The sequence below is a fragment of the Agelaius tricolor genome, unplaced genomic scaffold, assembly GCF_023055355.1.
Source record: "Agelaius tricolor isolate 1412-34295 unplaced genomic scaffold, bAgeTri1.0.p SCAF_17, whole genome shotgun sequence".
NCBI lineage: Eukaryota > Metazoa > Chordata > Aves > Passeriformes > Icteridae > Agelaius > Agelaius tricolor.
Genome location: NW_027269277.1, coordinates 18,443,951 through 18,458,448, shown reverse-complemented (window position 1 = coordinate 18,458,448; position 14,498 = coordinate 18,443,951). Strand labels below are relative to the sequence as shown.

At 50.6% G+C, this 14,498-nt stretch overlaps 1 protein-coding gene across 12 annotated transcripts in view; it reads left to right on the top strand.

Moving 5' to 3' along the window:
• The window catches only part of ARHGEF9 (Cdc42 guanine nucleotide exchange factor 9), a 179,611-nt gene that overhangs the window by 62,826 nt on the left and 102,287 nt on the right, over window positions 1-14,498 (top strand). The window contains exon 1 of one of the 12 annotated variants that reach the window (XM_071442769.1): window positions 274-400. The exons of 10 other annotated variants lie outside the window; for them this stretch is intronic. The gene's annotated coding sequence lies outside the window, so the exon portion shown is untranslated. Of the gene's footprint in view, window positions 1-273; window positions 401-546; window positions 566-14,498 lie in introns of those variants that run through there. One more of the 12 variants, XM_071442764.1, reaches the window with a different exon arrangement.

The following is a 14,498-nucleotide window of genomic DNA, read 5'->3' as shown; positions in this document are numbered from 1 at the left end:
CGAGCAGCAATCCGCCGTCTTAAAGATTCAGGCACCTCCTCGGCAGGGAAAGGGGGATGTGCCCCTCTCCGGGTGCTTCCCTGGGAGCTTAAGTGTCGGGATGATCCCGGCTTGTCCTGCTGCACGGCGCTTCTAATGCTCTGTCTTTAAGGCAGATAAAGCGCTTTCCTTTCGGGTTTCGAAGGGCTTCCTCCCCCACCCTGGCTATTTCCCACCTCTGTTTAAAACCTCACATGACAAGTTGGAGGGGATGGGACAGCTCCGAGCTCTGTGACGCCGTGGCTCTGCCCTGTCCTGCCATTTGGCTTTTCCCCCGGGATGGCAGCAGCACAGCCCTGGCGTTTGCTGGGGAGGGAGTGAAGATCTGCCCCGATGCCAGCCCTTCTGTGGGAATGCAGAGGTGCTTTCTCAGCCCGTAGATGACTGTTATTAAGAGCTGCATGTTCACCTGACTCCTGCCCCCATCTGTTTGCATAATGTGGTTATATTTCTTTTTGGATCAGGTATTCAGTACACAGCCCAGCTGCTGTGTATAATGTCTGAAGGAAAATTGCCAAAAATCCATGTAAGTTTTTTGGTTGGGCTTTTTTTTTTTTTTTTTAGTTGTTTTGTTTTGTTGGCTTTGGGTTTTTTTGGTTTTTTTTTTGTTTTTTGTTTTTTTTTTGGTTGCTTTAGTTTCAATCTGTGACTAGAACCCCTGTCTGTGTTGTCATTTCATTTTGTTGTGGTGCTTGGTTCGTGTGTTCAGCTGGGTTTGTCTGTGTGCCGTGCCTGCCTGCATGTGTGTCCGTGTGCTCCGTGTTGGAATGATGATCTCTCCCTGTGTGTTCCATTTCCTCTGTGCATTTTCTCAGCTGGGTGTGACAATGTGCTCAGTGTGTCTCTCACAGTGAAACCTTGGGAGAGATTTTGGTAAAACTCAAGGATTTGTCTCGGAGCTGCGGAGGCTCCAATGAGGAGAAGTTAGGAAGCTTGAGGAGAACTCCCAAATGTTAATAATTGTGTAAGAATTGTCCTGTTTGAGGAGGGCGCTTGTGCAGGGGCTCCAGGGCTGGCAGAGGACAGTTCTGCTGGCTCCTGGCTTTGCCACTGATTTACTGTGCGGCCTTGGGCGCGTTCCTTTGTTCCTTTGTTGCCTTGTGGCTTCTCTTTTCCATCTGGGATAGAGGAATATCTCACAGCACTGAGGTGTAGCCATGCCTGATGTTGTCCTGTGTGTGCCCTTTTTGGCTGTGCAGGTGGGGAACGTCTGTGTGGCCACGTTGGCCCAGCTCTGCCTACCTGGGTTTTGCCTGTTGGAGCTGTTGTAGACAGCAGGAGCTGTGGTGATTGATGCTTCCCACTAAAAATAGATGCTCCTGGAGGAAGAGCTGCTGGAGGAACTGTGATTTATTGTCTTTATTTTATTAGTTGTGGTTGAATTTCTTTCCTGAGTGGAAATGAGTCTTAATCTGCAAGCACGACAGACGGCTGGGGTGGCTCTAACCAGCAAAGGGCCATGTGGCATCTGCTCCTTATTCCTGGTTTTCCTGGGAATTACTCTGGCATTGTCAGAAACACCACCTTGATGGTGGGCAGGAAGCCCCCAGAGCTGTGCTGGTGGGGACTGTGTTGGGCAGCCTGAAAGCTTCACCACCTGAATTAAAGAGAATTTTGGGGGATGAAGGGAGTGCATGCATGCAAGGATTTAAAGAATTAGGTCTGGATCTCAACTGACTCTAGTTTATCCACAGGGATATAATTTCATAGGAGTGTGCTGCTTTGGGCAGCTACCCCTTGTGCTGTCACAGAGCTGGGGAAACTGAGGCACGGGGTGGTTGCAGAGCAGCACATTTTGGGATGGGGGTTAGTGGGGCTGGGATCTGGAGCAGGATGCAGGGCTCACCAGTGGGGGAGGCTGTTTGGCACCGTGTTTGGGGTCTGGCTTGTGCATTTTCCTGCAGCCCTTGCCGTGGGGCAGCGTCGGGGGCCAGGCTGGTGCCGGGCATTGTGGGCTGAGGCTGCGTTTGGGGGATTTTGGAGCTGGGAGCAGCCGAGTGTGGCCGTGCCCATGTGAAGGGCCATGTGGCTCAGTGCCTGCCCCTTCCTTTGCATCAGCTGAGACATATATAACACAACGTATGGGCTGCTGGCAGCCGGCGTGGGGCTATTTTCGGCTGCATCGCGCCGAGCCCGCCCTGCTCGCCGGGCTGGGCTCAGTCTCCAGGGATGAGCTGTTCCCAGGGATGGATGAATCCCTGTTCTCAAGGGATGAGCTGTTCCCTGCCCCTTGCCCTCCTCCAGGACCTGTCCGGGATGGGCAGGGCAGGCGCTGACCCCTGTGGGTGCTGGGGACAGCCGGCAGCAGCAGCGCACTCTGGGTGCCAGGGAGGCAAAGCAGGCTCACCCTGCTTAAAGCAGCCCGGCTCTTTGTTTCCCCTTTTTGTCCCTGGCTAAAGCCCCAAGTGGATTTCTAGGCTGGTCACAGTGGTGCCACGAGCCCTGTGTGCTCCAGTGTCCTCCTGTCCTTCTGGAGCGAGGCTGTCGCTGCCCGGCGTGCCCGGGGCTCTGCGCTTTGCCGGGGGCTGAGGCTGGAATGTCCTTCCCGCTGCTCCTGCTTGGGGAAGCAGCGAGCCTGGCTGTCCTGCTCCCTGCCAGGGCCTCTGTCCCCAGCCCTGCTCCCCTCCTGTCCTGCCTGGAATGCTGAGGACAGTGTCTGGTTTTCAGGGATGCCCTGCCCTGTGCTGCAGAGAGCCCGCAGCCTCTCCAGGCATCCGGCAAAATCCCTGGGTGCTGCTGGCTGGGTTTATTCACTCCCGGGACTCGGGATGCTTGCCCCGAAGTTTCCAAAGGGTTAAGCTGCTGCTGGTGCCAGTTTTGGGGGTTCTGAGCCCCTGCATGGGAGCTCAGAGCTGTGAGAGTGGCTGCAGCCCACACCGGGAGATGCGGGGAGCGGAATCAGCCCAGCTCCGAGGGCTTGGAAAGCAAAAGGGACAGAATTGTGCGGGAATTGTTCCCTTGTCATTGGGCAAATGCAGTCTGGTCTCAGCTACACGAACAGGAGTGCACAGCAAACCCCTAAGGATCCGTCCTCTACCCCAATAGGAGCGGGTTAATTTGCTGGGCATATCTGGGGAAAAGTTTTGTCAAATTAAATTGTTCCATTTGACAAAAGCATCAGCTCTTGCTGGCATTACCAGAAAACAGGGTTTTTTCAAAGCATTTCTGTGGACCTCATTCCCCTGCTATTTCTGCTGCTCCACTCCCCTGTATTGTGCTCAGTAAATCTGACAAGGTTCTCTCAGTACGTTGTGCACTGAAGTTTCTGTTCTGATACCAAATTTAGGGAAGGCTTGTTATCTACAGTTCTTTCTTCCTGGCTTGATAAGGTGCTGATTAATTTAATGCAACTCTCTTTCCTTATCTAGTTGAGCTTCAGTCAGTTTTAGTATAATCTTGAGAAAGCGTGATCAATCTTTAATGTTTGTTTTTAAGGTTTATTCCAAAGCCTTTTAGGCACGCTGGATGTTTGCTCTTTTGTGAAGTTCTAGGAGAATTAAGTTAAAAAGTAGCAATTATAGAACCAGTTTTGAATGCAGATGAAACATTTTCAAGTTGCTCTAAAACAAGAAAGAGCAGTTGGCTCTGATGAAATTTCAGGTGTTAAAATAGAATTGTCTTAACTCTGGTGCTGGCTGCGTAAGGCAGGGAATATCAACAGAGCCCTTGTATGGGCATAAGGATGATACAGGGCTGAAGGAGAGGGCCTGTTCCCTCTCCACAGGTGTGTGTAAGGTGAGAAGGGACAGGGGCACTGTCACCTGTCCCTGTGTGGGGAATTGTCCCCTGATTTTTCCCGAGCACACAGGCACAAGGAGCAGGCAGTGCATGGAACCAGGCTGTCATCAGTGCGAGGCTTCTGCCGTGATGTGGGGATCAGGGGCTGACATCTGGATAGATTTTCAGTCTCCTCTGGTCCAGGGGAGATGGATTTCTGTTCCAATGCCCAGCAGCAGATCGATCCAAGCTCCTGGATACTGAGAGTTTTGCAGAATTGTCAAAAAGTCTTTCCTAAGGAATTAGAAGTGCACCCAGGCATGGAGCAGAGGAGCTAAACCTCCCAAACCTGCAGGCTGAGAACAAATTTGCTTAAGACTAACGGGCTGCCTTAGAATTCGAAATGTTCAGCCAGGAGAAGCCTGACTTCTTCAGTGCACACCCAGAACCTGGGAAGTGTGTTCCCAGGCATTAACAGGAGCCAGACTGTAGATTTATGGAATTCAGGGAGCACTGGCCCTGCTGCCCCCAGCACCCTCTGCAGGGGTGGGTGCTGCTGAGCTACGTGCTGAGGCCAGCCCTGATGTCCCTCTCAGCCCAGTGCCGTTTGCAGATTGTCACCGTGGCCCCAGCTGCCACAAAGCCAATTTTCCCAGCTGATTTGAAGCTCAGTACAAGTCTGTGTCTGGTCCCCAGAGCCCAGGTTTGGCTGGAGGATGTTGGCAGCGCGTGCTCCATGCTTCTCCCTTTGCTCTCTCCCTCCCTGGCTTCCCTGTCCTCTGGTCCCTCCTGCACTGTGGTAGAGTTGCTGTGCTTTGCCCCAGAAAGCAGTGCTGCTTTAATCTCTGTTTTCCAGCAGCTGCCAGGCTGTCCCTGTCCCTCCTTCCCACACATGTCAGGGCACACACATGTCCACACATGTGCAGGCAGCCCTGCACCTCCCTGTGGGTCACTCTGGACATGGCCAGGGAAACCTATGCATTAAAACACATGTGCATATGTTTTCCTTCCCAAATATATTTTGGAAAATATGAGTCAGCAGCAGCAGCAGCAGCAGCAGCAGCAGCAGGCAAGAACATATTACATAATCTCTGGGAGCCAAGAAAACCTCGCAGTGTATTAGGAGCGAGGTTTTCTGGAAGCAGCAGCTTTTACCATCATTTTGGGGCCACACATTGGCCTGGGCCCCTCAGTCAGTGGCCTCATTTCCATCATATCCTCTCGTGTGCAATGCAGGGAAGCAGTCCCAGCAGCCTTGGGTTTTGTTATATTTTTAAACCCCCCAGAACTGGTAGAATCTCAGGGCTGTGCTGTTGGTAACGACTTCTCTCTTGTTCCTTAACATGTTCTCCTGCACAGAGTCTGTGATTTTCCTTTTTGGTTCCCCCCACTCCCCACCTCCTGCTGTTTTCTCTCAAATCTCAGCACTGAGAGAAATGGCACATGAGTGCAGCTGGAAATAGCTGCTGCCCCCTCCGCCTCCCCTCTGCTCACGGCCACCCACCTCCTCCACCTACTCCCAAATGGGAGAGTGAAGTCAACAGCCACTTATAGCCCCGGGCTGCTGCTCCTCGGCTCTCCCCCTCTCCCTCGCCGTGCGTGCCCTGCCCACACAGGATTCAGAAGGGCTTCATCACCGTTTTAAGGCTCCTGCAGCTGGATGAGCACTTGTCTGGTCCCGTTGGGATCTGTGCCGGAGCATCAGGGATCAGAGGGATGCGCGGTTTGCTCCGTGCTGGCCGGGTAGGGAGGGGGGAGCAGCAGGAATTATGGACATGCAGAGGAGCACAAACAAAAACCCAAGGGAATCAGACAGCAGGAATGTCAGGGGTTTGAATCCTGGGCACACTTGTGAGCGTTGGCACGGGCAGGGATGGGAGCAGGAGGCACCGGCGGGTGGGTGCTCTCAGCTCTCCATGGTGCTGCATCTCTGCTCCTCCATCTCTGATGCCAGCCTTAATTCCAGGCTGCTTATGGAATCCCTGAATTCCTGCAGGACGCCTGGAAAGCCTAGGAGGGGAATGGGCATTAGCAGAGCGAAAGGAAAGGAAGGAAAGGCCTTGTTTGTTTTTAATTTGCCCGATAAAAGCGAAAGGTTTTGAGCCTTTGATCTCTCAGGGCAGTGCAAACGCTTTCGCAGTGGCTGAGCCCGTGGGTGCCTTTCAAGCACAGAGAAAGCTCAGTTGTGGTTTTCCAATATCAAAGCCTTCCCAAGGAGGCTGAAATTGCCACGCTGGCTGAGAGCAGGAGTGCAGGCAGCTCCGTGCCCTGGCTGGGACAGTGTCTGAGAGAGACACAACAGTTGGTGGTGACAGGATAACCTGAGCACTCTGTCTTCACCCCCATTAGCTCCCGAGTTTCTGGTGTTTGGAGACAAGAGAATTTAAATCTTCTATATTTTTAAAACCAAAAGTCTCTGTTACAACCAGAAATTCTAATGAGCTTAGGGGAGGGGATGGGCTTTTCTGTCCACCATCCATCAGGACTCTCCATTATTTATTGAAAAGCCTGGTTTGAGCTGTGTCTGCCCAGTTTGGAGCAACTGGGGAATGATGGGGCCCTCCAAGGGCTGGGGTCTGGGGGAATTGCCCCCCATTCCCCACCTCTTGCTGCCAGGGTGATGCTGCAGGGGCTGTTTCATCTTTCTACATCTTTGTTTCTCTTTCTGTAAAATGTACAGAAGGAAATTGTCCTTTCCTGTTCAAGGGTTTGGCAAGTGAGGATGAGAAGTGCTGTGTTGGAGGCAGGTGGGATTGAAGCAGATGGATGAAAAATGCCTCTCACCCTCTGGGGCTTTGCGGGGGCCCCTGGCAGAGCAGAGCTCCCACCCAGGAGCTCCCTGCTTTAATTTAAAGCAACATCTTGAATTCCACCCGAGATCCCAATAGTGATGTCAGCAGGGCTCCACCAAAGATTCATTTGGCCTCAAATATTTTGCATATGCAGCATCAGAGCTCAGCCTTCTGTTTTTGCAGCTAGAGAAGAGCTCTGCACCTCGTTAGAGCCTCCAATAATAATACACTTGCTCTCTGTTATTAATTCATCTAAATGAGGCTTTTTTGTTTCTCTAAGCCTTTTGTGGTATTTCTGTGCTGTCGAGAAATTAATCTGCATTAAGTAGAAATACCTCAGTAAAGCCAGGAGCTTTGGAGTAGCTGTTGAGCCTCTTGTGGCCTAAGCTCTGGGGCAGAACTACCCAGGGTATCCACAATGCCCACCCCAAAGCCAGCAAAAAGAGCCAGGAGAGGCTCGTGGTGCACAAAGGAATGGCACAAAAGGCACCCAAGGCAGCTCAGCCATGCTCTGGGTGCTGGCATGGCCTGGAAGTGCTGTCTCTGACCAAGTGACACGAGCTCACATCTTAATTCCCAAATCTTTCCTGTGTTTGGCCATCCTCTCCCCAAAAGGAGGATTGTTCCCTGGAGCATGTTCCCTCCTGTTCTGTCAGGACAGGCAGGGCATGTCTGTAGTGATTTTCTCAGCTTGTCAGGGAAGACTTCTGCTCCTCCTTTGAACAGATTTCCCACATCTGGAAACATCTCCCCATCACTGCAGTGGGTTTTGCTGCCCTTTTTGCCTCTCTGTTTCTCCTGCAGACAGTTTTACCTTTGCAGGGCTTTTCCAACTCAGGTTGAAATTCAAACGATAATAATACTTGACATTCTTCATCCCGGCATCTTAAAAATCTTTTCTGAAGTTTTAAAGCCTTTAAAGCCTTTGTGCTGTATAAATACTTGAGTACTTCTTCTATTTTTAAATGAAAATGGTGCCTGAAAACCCTTAAAAGTCAAATGAAGATCAAAGGCTTGGGAATACCAGCAGCTCTCTGTATTATTCACAGCAGCTCCAGACTGAGGTTGTGTTGGCAAAGTGCAAAGGGACTGCCGTGCTCATAATGATGCAATAGTGGAATTATGGAATTGTTTGGGTTGGAAGGACCTCAAAGCTCATCCCATTCTACCCCTGCCATGGGCAGGGACACCTCCTACTATCCCAGGTTGCTCCAAGTCTCATCCAGGGAGCAGTTCCAGGGATCCAGGGGCAGCCACAGCTTCTCTGGGCACCCTGTGCCAGGGCCTGCCCACCCTCACAGGGAAGGATTAGGATTTCTCCTCAATATCCCCTCTAAACCTGCTCTCTCTCATTGGTCTCTAGTTAATCTGTCCCAGCTACTCTGTGAAACTCAGCCTTGGTGCTCAGGAGAGCTGGGCTTGGTGTCTGACAGTGCTGCTGCTGCCTGGATGGAAATCCCATGTTGTGTCATCTTGTTTGAAAATAAGAGAAAACTAGAGAAAACCAGAAAAGGGCTCTGCACCTCATCCATCCCAGTGCAGGAATGGCCAGCAAAGGTCTGGAGCAGGGATAGTAGCAGCTCTGCCCTTTTCAGGGGAGCTGGCCTGCCTTTACAAGGTTTTCAGCAAAGTAAACCTCTTTTCCTGCAGCCCAGTCCTCCTCACCGTTTTCCTCCCTCCCTGTAGCTTCTGAGCAGGAATCAGGACAATAGATGGAAATTGATGTCCTGGAGACATGTGACAAGGGGATCCTGAGGGCTCAGGGCAGCTCACAGAAGAATTGCCTCTGATAAATGCTCAGAGGTTTCTGTGGGTTTGCTCAGCAGCTGCAGTCAGGGCTCACAGTGGGGATTTTTACCACTGCCCAGGGAATTGTTCCAGGGCTGTGTGAGCCACCACCAGCAGCAGCTTTGCTGGAATAAAAGGTAAAAATGGATGCAGAGCAATTTGGCCAGAAGAAGAGTGGAAAGAAAAAAAAAAAAGTTAAGATCCAAGGAGTGGCTGTTGAAACGCAAAAGGATCTAGAAAGCAAAGATGCAAAAATAAAATCAGAATCGGAAATGAGTGATGTTTTTCCAGCATTGTGTAACTCATTTTAATTGCAATCCATCTAGAAATCTATTTGAGGCAAGAAATCAATGCAGAATTGTAGAGCAAAGCATTGGACTTCCAGATGTTTGCAGCTTTCTGGATTGTTATTTCCAGCTTCCTCCCACAGTTTATTTGAGTCCCTCCTTCCTGGCAGTGGCCAGGGAAAGATGTCCCCCCTGATGTGTGGCAGGTGGGCAGTGAGGGCTGTTCCAGGGCTTTCTGCTCTGAATTTGCCTCTTGTTGTCTGTTGAGGAACGCCCTGGAGTGGTTTTGGTGCTGGGAATGGGGTGTTGGAATGTGGAAGCCCTGGGGTTTCTGTAGGATCACCCCAAATCTCCCAGGCGTGGCTGAGGGGTCAGGGCAGGCTGTTGTCCCCTCACAGGGAGTTTTCCCTGGGCAGGAATTCTGTGTGAGTGATGGAGCTGGGGCCATGCTGTGCTCTTCTCTCTGATCAACTCCTGTAAATCCATGGGATGTGGTTGTGTAGCACAAGCATGGGAGCTGCCTCATCATCTGGAAGTTCCTTCCCTGAATGGGTTTTCTCAGCTTAAGAGACTGGTGAAAGTCCATCCGTGCTCAAGGCTTCTGGTAATTCAGCAGAATTACCTGACTTTCACAGATGTCATCCATGTCATTCCCAGCAGTCTCCTAAAGGCCAGCATGACATTTCTCTTGGGTTTGGTGGCATTTGTGAGGGAGGTTTTACCTTGTTTCTGGTCCATCCTCAGCTCTGGGGGCCTTGCTTTGAATCCAGTTTTGGCAAGGGCCTCGTGGAGACTGGCCAGAGATGGGTCTGGGCAGAGCTGGGGCTGCAGGAGGATCCCTGTGCTCCTGGAGGGAGGGAGGCTGTGCTGCCATGGCCTTTGGAGTGTCCCTTTGTCCCACCTGGAGATGGAGTCAGGCGGTGAGGCAAGGACAGAGCTCCCCAGGAGGCAGCCAGGCTCCTCAAAATCACAGAGCAGCCTCACAGCCAGGTGAGGCTCTGAGACAGCAATCCAGGGAGCAGCTGAGCTGCCTGACACTCACATTCCCCACAGGATGGCCCAGAAGCAGTGGCCTCCAGGTAGGGAATTCACCTTCACCTCCCTCCTGGCTTCCAAGCATGTCCCCCTCACCATGTCACTCTCAGGCTGTCACTGCAGGGTGTTAAACGTGTTTAGAATACTGGCTTGGAGCAGCTGAGAGAAATGGGAACAGAGTTTGCAGCAGGTTAGGATGAGTTGGGATGAATCTGATGGGATTGCATGCAAAGGAACCATCCTCAGTCTGGGAAGAAGGCAGGGAAAGAGAACATTCAGGCTTTTCCAAATCAAGAGAGTGCAGCTGGAAGAGGGGGAAGGATACAATGCAGGAGGTAAAGCTAAGAATAGAGGAGTGTGTTATAAAGGGAAATCTGGGGCTGGAGGTCAGGACAAATTAGAACATGCAGGAAATGTACTCCACTAGGCCATAGATTTGTATTTCTGGAAAATAACTGAAGTATCTTCACGTGGGGCAGTTCTCATGGGATTAGAGAAAATATCAGAACAGGTTCTCAAAGAGACAGTCTTCCTTTGGCCTGTGAGCAGAACAGAGGATTCAAATCTGGTTTTTGGAGCCCAGAGCCCCTTGAATTCTGTGAGGCTCAGCTTTTCCTGCAGGCACCTCTGGCAGCACAGCTTGATGGAGGGGCAGCACCAGCAGGATGTGCTCAAAATAGAGTTTATTGTGATGATAATTGCAGAGAGGGGCAGCAAATCTCCCCAGGACAGATGGAGTCAGGAGTAGAAGGGCTCTGGAAATGGGCTGTGGGTGAAGCTCAAGCAGGGGAAGGCAGTGTTTTATTGTTATTACCTGGAGTGGATCCAAGCCTTTAACAGATGGGAGGATTTGCCAGTTTGGCTGTGCTGGAAAGCTGGGCAGTGGAACCATCCATCATCCATCCATCATCCATCCATCCATCCATCCATCCATCCATCATCCATCATCCATCCATCATCCATCCATCCATCCATCCATCCATCCATCCATCCATCATCCATCCATCCATCCATCCATCCATCCATCATCCATCCATTCATCCATCCATCCATCCATCATCCATCCATCCATCCATCCATCATCCATCCATCCATCCATCCATCCATCCATCATCCATCCATCCATCATCCATCCATCCATCCATCCATCCATCCATCCATCCATCATCCATCCACCATCCATCCATCCATCCATCCATCCACCATCCATCCATCCATCCATCCATCCATCCATCCTCCATCCACCATCCATCCATCATCCATCCATCCATCCATCCATCCATCCATCCATCCATCATCCATCCATCCATCCATCCATCCATCCTCCATCCATCCATCCATCATCCATCCATCCATCCATCCATCATCCATCCATCCATCCATCCATCCATCCATCCTCCATCCATCCATCTATCATCCATCCATCCGTCCATCCATCCATGGATCCATCCATCCATCCATCCTCCATCCATCCATCCATCCATCCATCCATCCATCCATCCATCCATCATCCATCCATGGATCCATCCATGGATCCATCCATGGATCCATCCATCCATCATCCATCCATCCATCCATCCATCCATCCATCCATCCATCCATCATCCATCCATCCATCCATCCATCCATCCATGATCCATGGATCCATCCTGGCTGCAGTGTCCCATGTCCCAGCAGTGCTTTGGGACATGCTGGACTGGAAGGTCAGGGTTTGCTTTGGTGGTGGTTTGGTGCAGGCTGTGGTTAGAGGTGCCAGGAGCTGCACATAAGTCTTGGGTTTGGCACTGGTCCTAGAGAAGGAGAAACAAGTAAGTGAGATCCTGCAAATGAGTGTTTGGATTATTGCTTTTGAGAAGATGGATGGAGGTGGATTGGCTGCAGGAGCAGGATTTATCTTGGCAGTTCAGCAGCCTACCCCAGGCCTTCCTGGTGTTGTGGTGTGGCCAGAAGGGCTCTGGATTTATGGATGACCTTAGGAAGCACAGGCAGTGCTGGGGGAGCTGGGGTGCTGCAGAGGCAAGGCCACAGAGCCTTATCTGTGTCCAGCAGCTTCAAGGTCTGATTTTTAAAAAGGCTCCTGTATTTATTACCAAGAGCACTGGGTTCTTCTTCTAACATAAAATAGGCCTTAATTTGTAGATAATTCTGTTGCATCCTGTGCTACTTATCCAGAGCCTCTCCCCACCTGGTGTTCGTGCATAAACGCAGAACAGATTTTTTTCCCCCCATTTTCTCTCCCTGCAGTAGCTCCAGCCATTTTAAATCTGTGAGCTGGAACTCCAGGGATCTTGCTCATCCTGATGGACCTAAAAGTGGAGCACACAGGGGACATTCTGGGAGTTTGGCCATGAGCCCAAGACCTTTAAAATCATGAACCAGATTCTTGGTTAGCTAAATTTCAGAGCTTTCCAATGTGTTAGGAAGTCACAAGATTTTTTCAGCTATCAGGTTTTAATATTTTTAAAAATTAAAAATTAAAGTTAACAGTCCTGCATTGACATAAGATACAAATAATTTAAACCACTCCACTTCCAGGAGAATAGTTTTGAAATAAAAGTAAATATGTAACCAGTTTGTGGAGACAAACATAAAGCTTTCATTTCTTTGGAGTCTGTATTAATGAATATGGCATTTGTAAGCTGCTTTCTACACATACTCACTGCCCATCCACCCCAAGAAAAGGCTGGTTTTTACTACCTGATGTATTTATAAGCTAAGAATATAAAAATTCAATAGGCTGTTACAGTGTGAGCACAACATTGATTTGTGCTGATTTGCATTGATTGCAAATTTGACTTGCAGCCCCACACATCAGAAATGACCTGCCCAGGTGCTGGGGGATCCCAGGGCAGTGAAGGTGACCCTCTGGGCATGCAGGGAGTGTTGGGCTGTGTGCAGCTCCAGAGACCCAAATCAGGGGGTTTGGACACCTGGGCTCTCAGGTGGCTCCTTTGGGCAGGGATGTTGCACATCCAGACAGAGCTGGCTGCTCCCAGATTCCCAGGGAGATGCTCGCATCCACTCTGACTCACATCCATGGCATTTCATTGTTGGGTTGAAGACTGTCTAAAAATTCCCTGGCATTTCTCCAGAGAGAGTGCCAGCAGCCCTTAAACTCAACTCATTTCCTTCCCATCAAAGCACGGAGCTCATCAATAGCAATCTCAGGCTCCAGCAGGGAACTCGGAGGTGGGTGGGATTTGCCACCCTCCACAGCCTGGTGGTAAATAGGTCATTACCAACACAACAGCAGGAATAAAGCACAGAGGGGCAATTTGGAGAGGGAAAAATGATGGTCCTTTACCTTTGGTAGCAGTATTTTTGCTGGTGCCAGCAGAATGATTTAGGGAATTTTTGCTGGTTACTTTATGGAATCAATGAACAGCATCTTATCATAGGTTTGTGTCTGGGGATTGACAAATGCTCAGGTGCTTTTTTACCTCTCTGCTTGCTTTTATTAACTAATGGGAGCTTAAAAGACAAGGTGAAGCCCAGGAGCTCTCTGCTGACTGGAGCTCTTACCAGCTCATTGGAGCCTTTTCCCAGCAAGTTGCTCTCAGAGCCCTTTTTTTCCAGCAGGAGTGTCACATATGATAGAGGGACTCAAAGGGGCCAGTTTTACCTTTAAAGTCTAGGTTTAATTTTTTTTTTTCTGTTCAAAAAAATGTGTTTCGACAGTTTGTCACATCGGCTCAGCCTGCCACGTCGTGGGCAGTGAAGTGTTAGGAAGGAAGAGCAGAAAGTATTTTGATGAAGGATCAAGTCAACTCCCTAATGTTTTTTGAACATCTCCTGTGTTGACCTTGGTCCACACAGACACCCCCCACTCCTGCAGCTCTCCTGGCTCCGGGAGAGCTTCTGGAGGTGCTGAGGGAATTGCCAGGCAGGGGTTGGCGAGATGGCAGCAAAAGTTCTTGCAGGAGGTCTGTGCTTTGCAGCAGAGGCATTTGCCAGCTTCTCCTGAAGCCTCCATCCTGTGTTTATTTTGGAGCTGAGGAGGAGGGAAGGAGGGAGGGAGGCATCATCATCCTTTTGGTAGCTATGGAGAGCGGGGAGGGCAAAGTCTGTGGAGCACAAGAGCCCCCAGATCTCCATGCTCAGCTTCCAGAAAAGCCCAGCCCAGTCCCTCCTGTTGGGCTTGTTTTTATCCCCAGACAAACATTTAATTATTTTACCTTCACGCTGCTGCTGAATCAACTGAGAGAAGTACAGAAGATAATGCACTTCTATTTTTATATCTTACACTAATGAAGCTCAGGCTGGAATTTTCCCCTGCACGATTGGCTGGGACAGGGGAGGAAAAATTCCGAGGGAGAGGAGGAGGAGGGAGCGAGACACTCAGCATTTAGCAGCGAGCATGGCTGTGGTTGGAGCAAACCTGCAGCACTCCAAACAGCCCTGGAAAGTGAGGAGAGCAGCATTTTATCCCTCTGCAAGGATCACAGAGGCTGTTTCTCCGTGGTGAGGGATGGATGGAGGCAGTGATATTCCAGGACTGTGCTGCTGGCTCTGCTTTCTTGGCAGGGCTGAGCACCAGGGCTGGGCTGCCCCCAGCCCCCAGCGTGGGCTCACTTGCTCCCTGGAAAACATGCCCTGGGACTTGGCAGGAGCCGAGTGCTCCATCAAAAGTTCATTAATATGTTGAGCTGGAGCCACACGGCTGCTGGGAGCACCAGCACTGGGACAGGGTGGAGCAGGCTACATCAGAGAGAGTGAAAAATGTGCAGGGATGTAACATTGGTGGGAGGCAGGTGCTTAGGGCTGGCCTGTGGTGGGTGACACCTTAATCTGAGGGGGCACGATGGCAGTGATGGCCCCTGAGCTGGATGGGTGTTTGGAG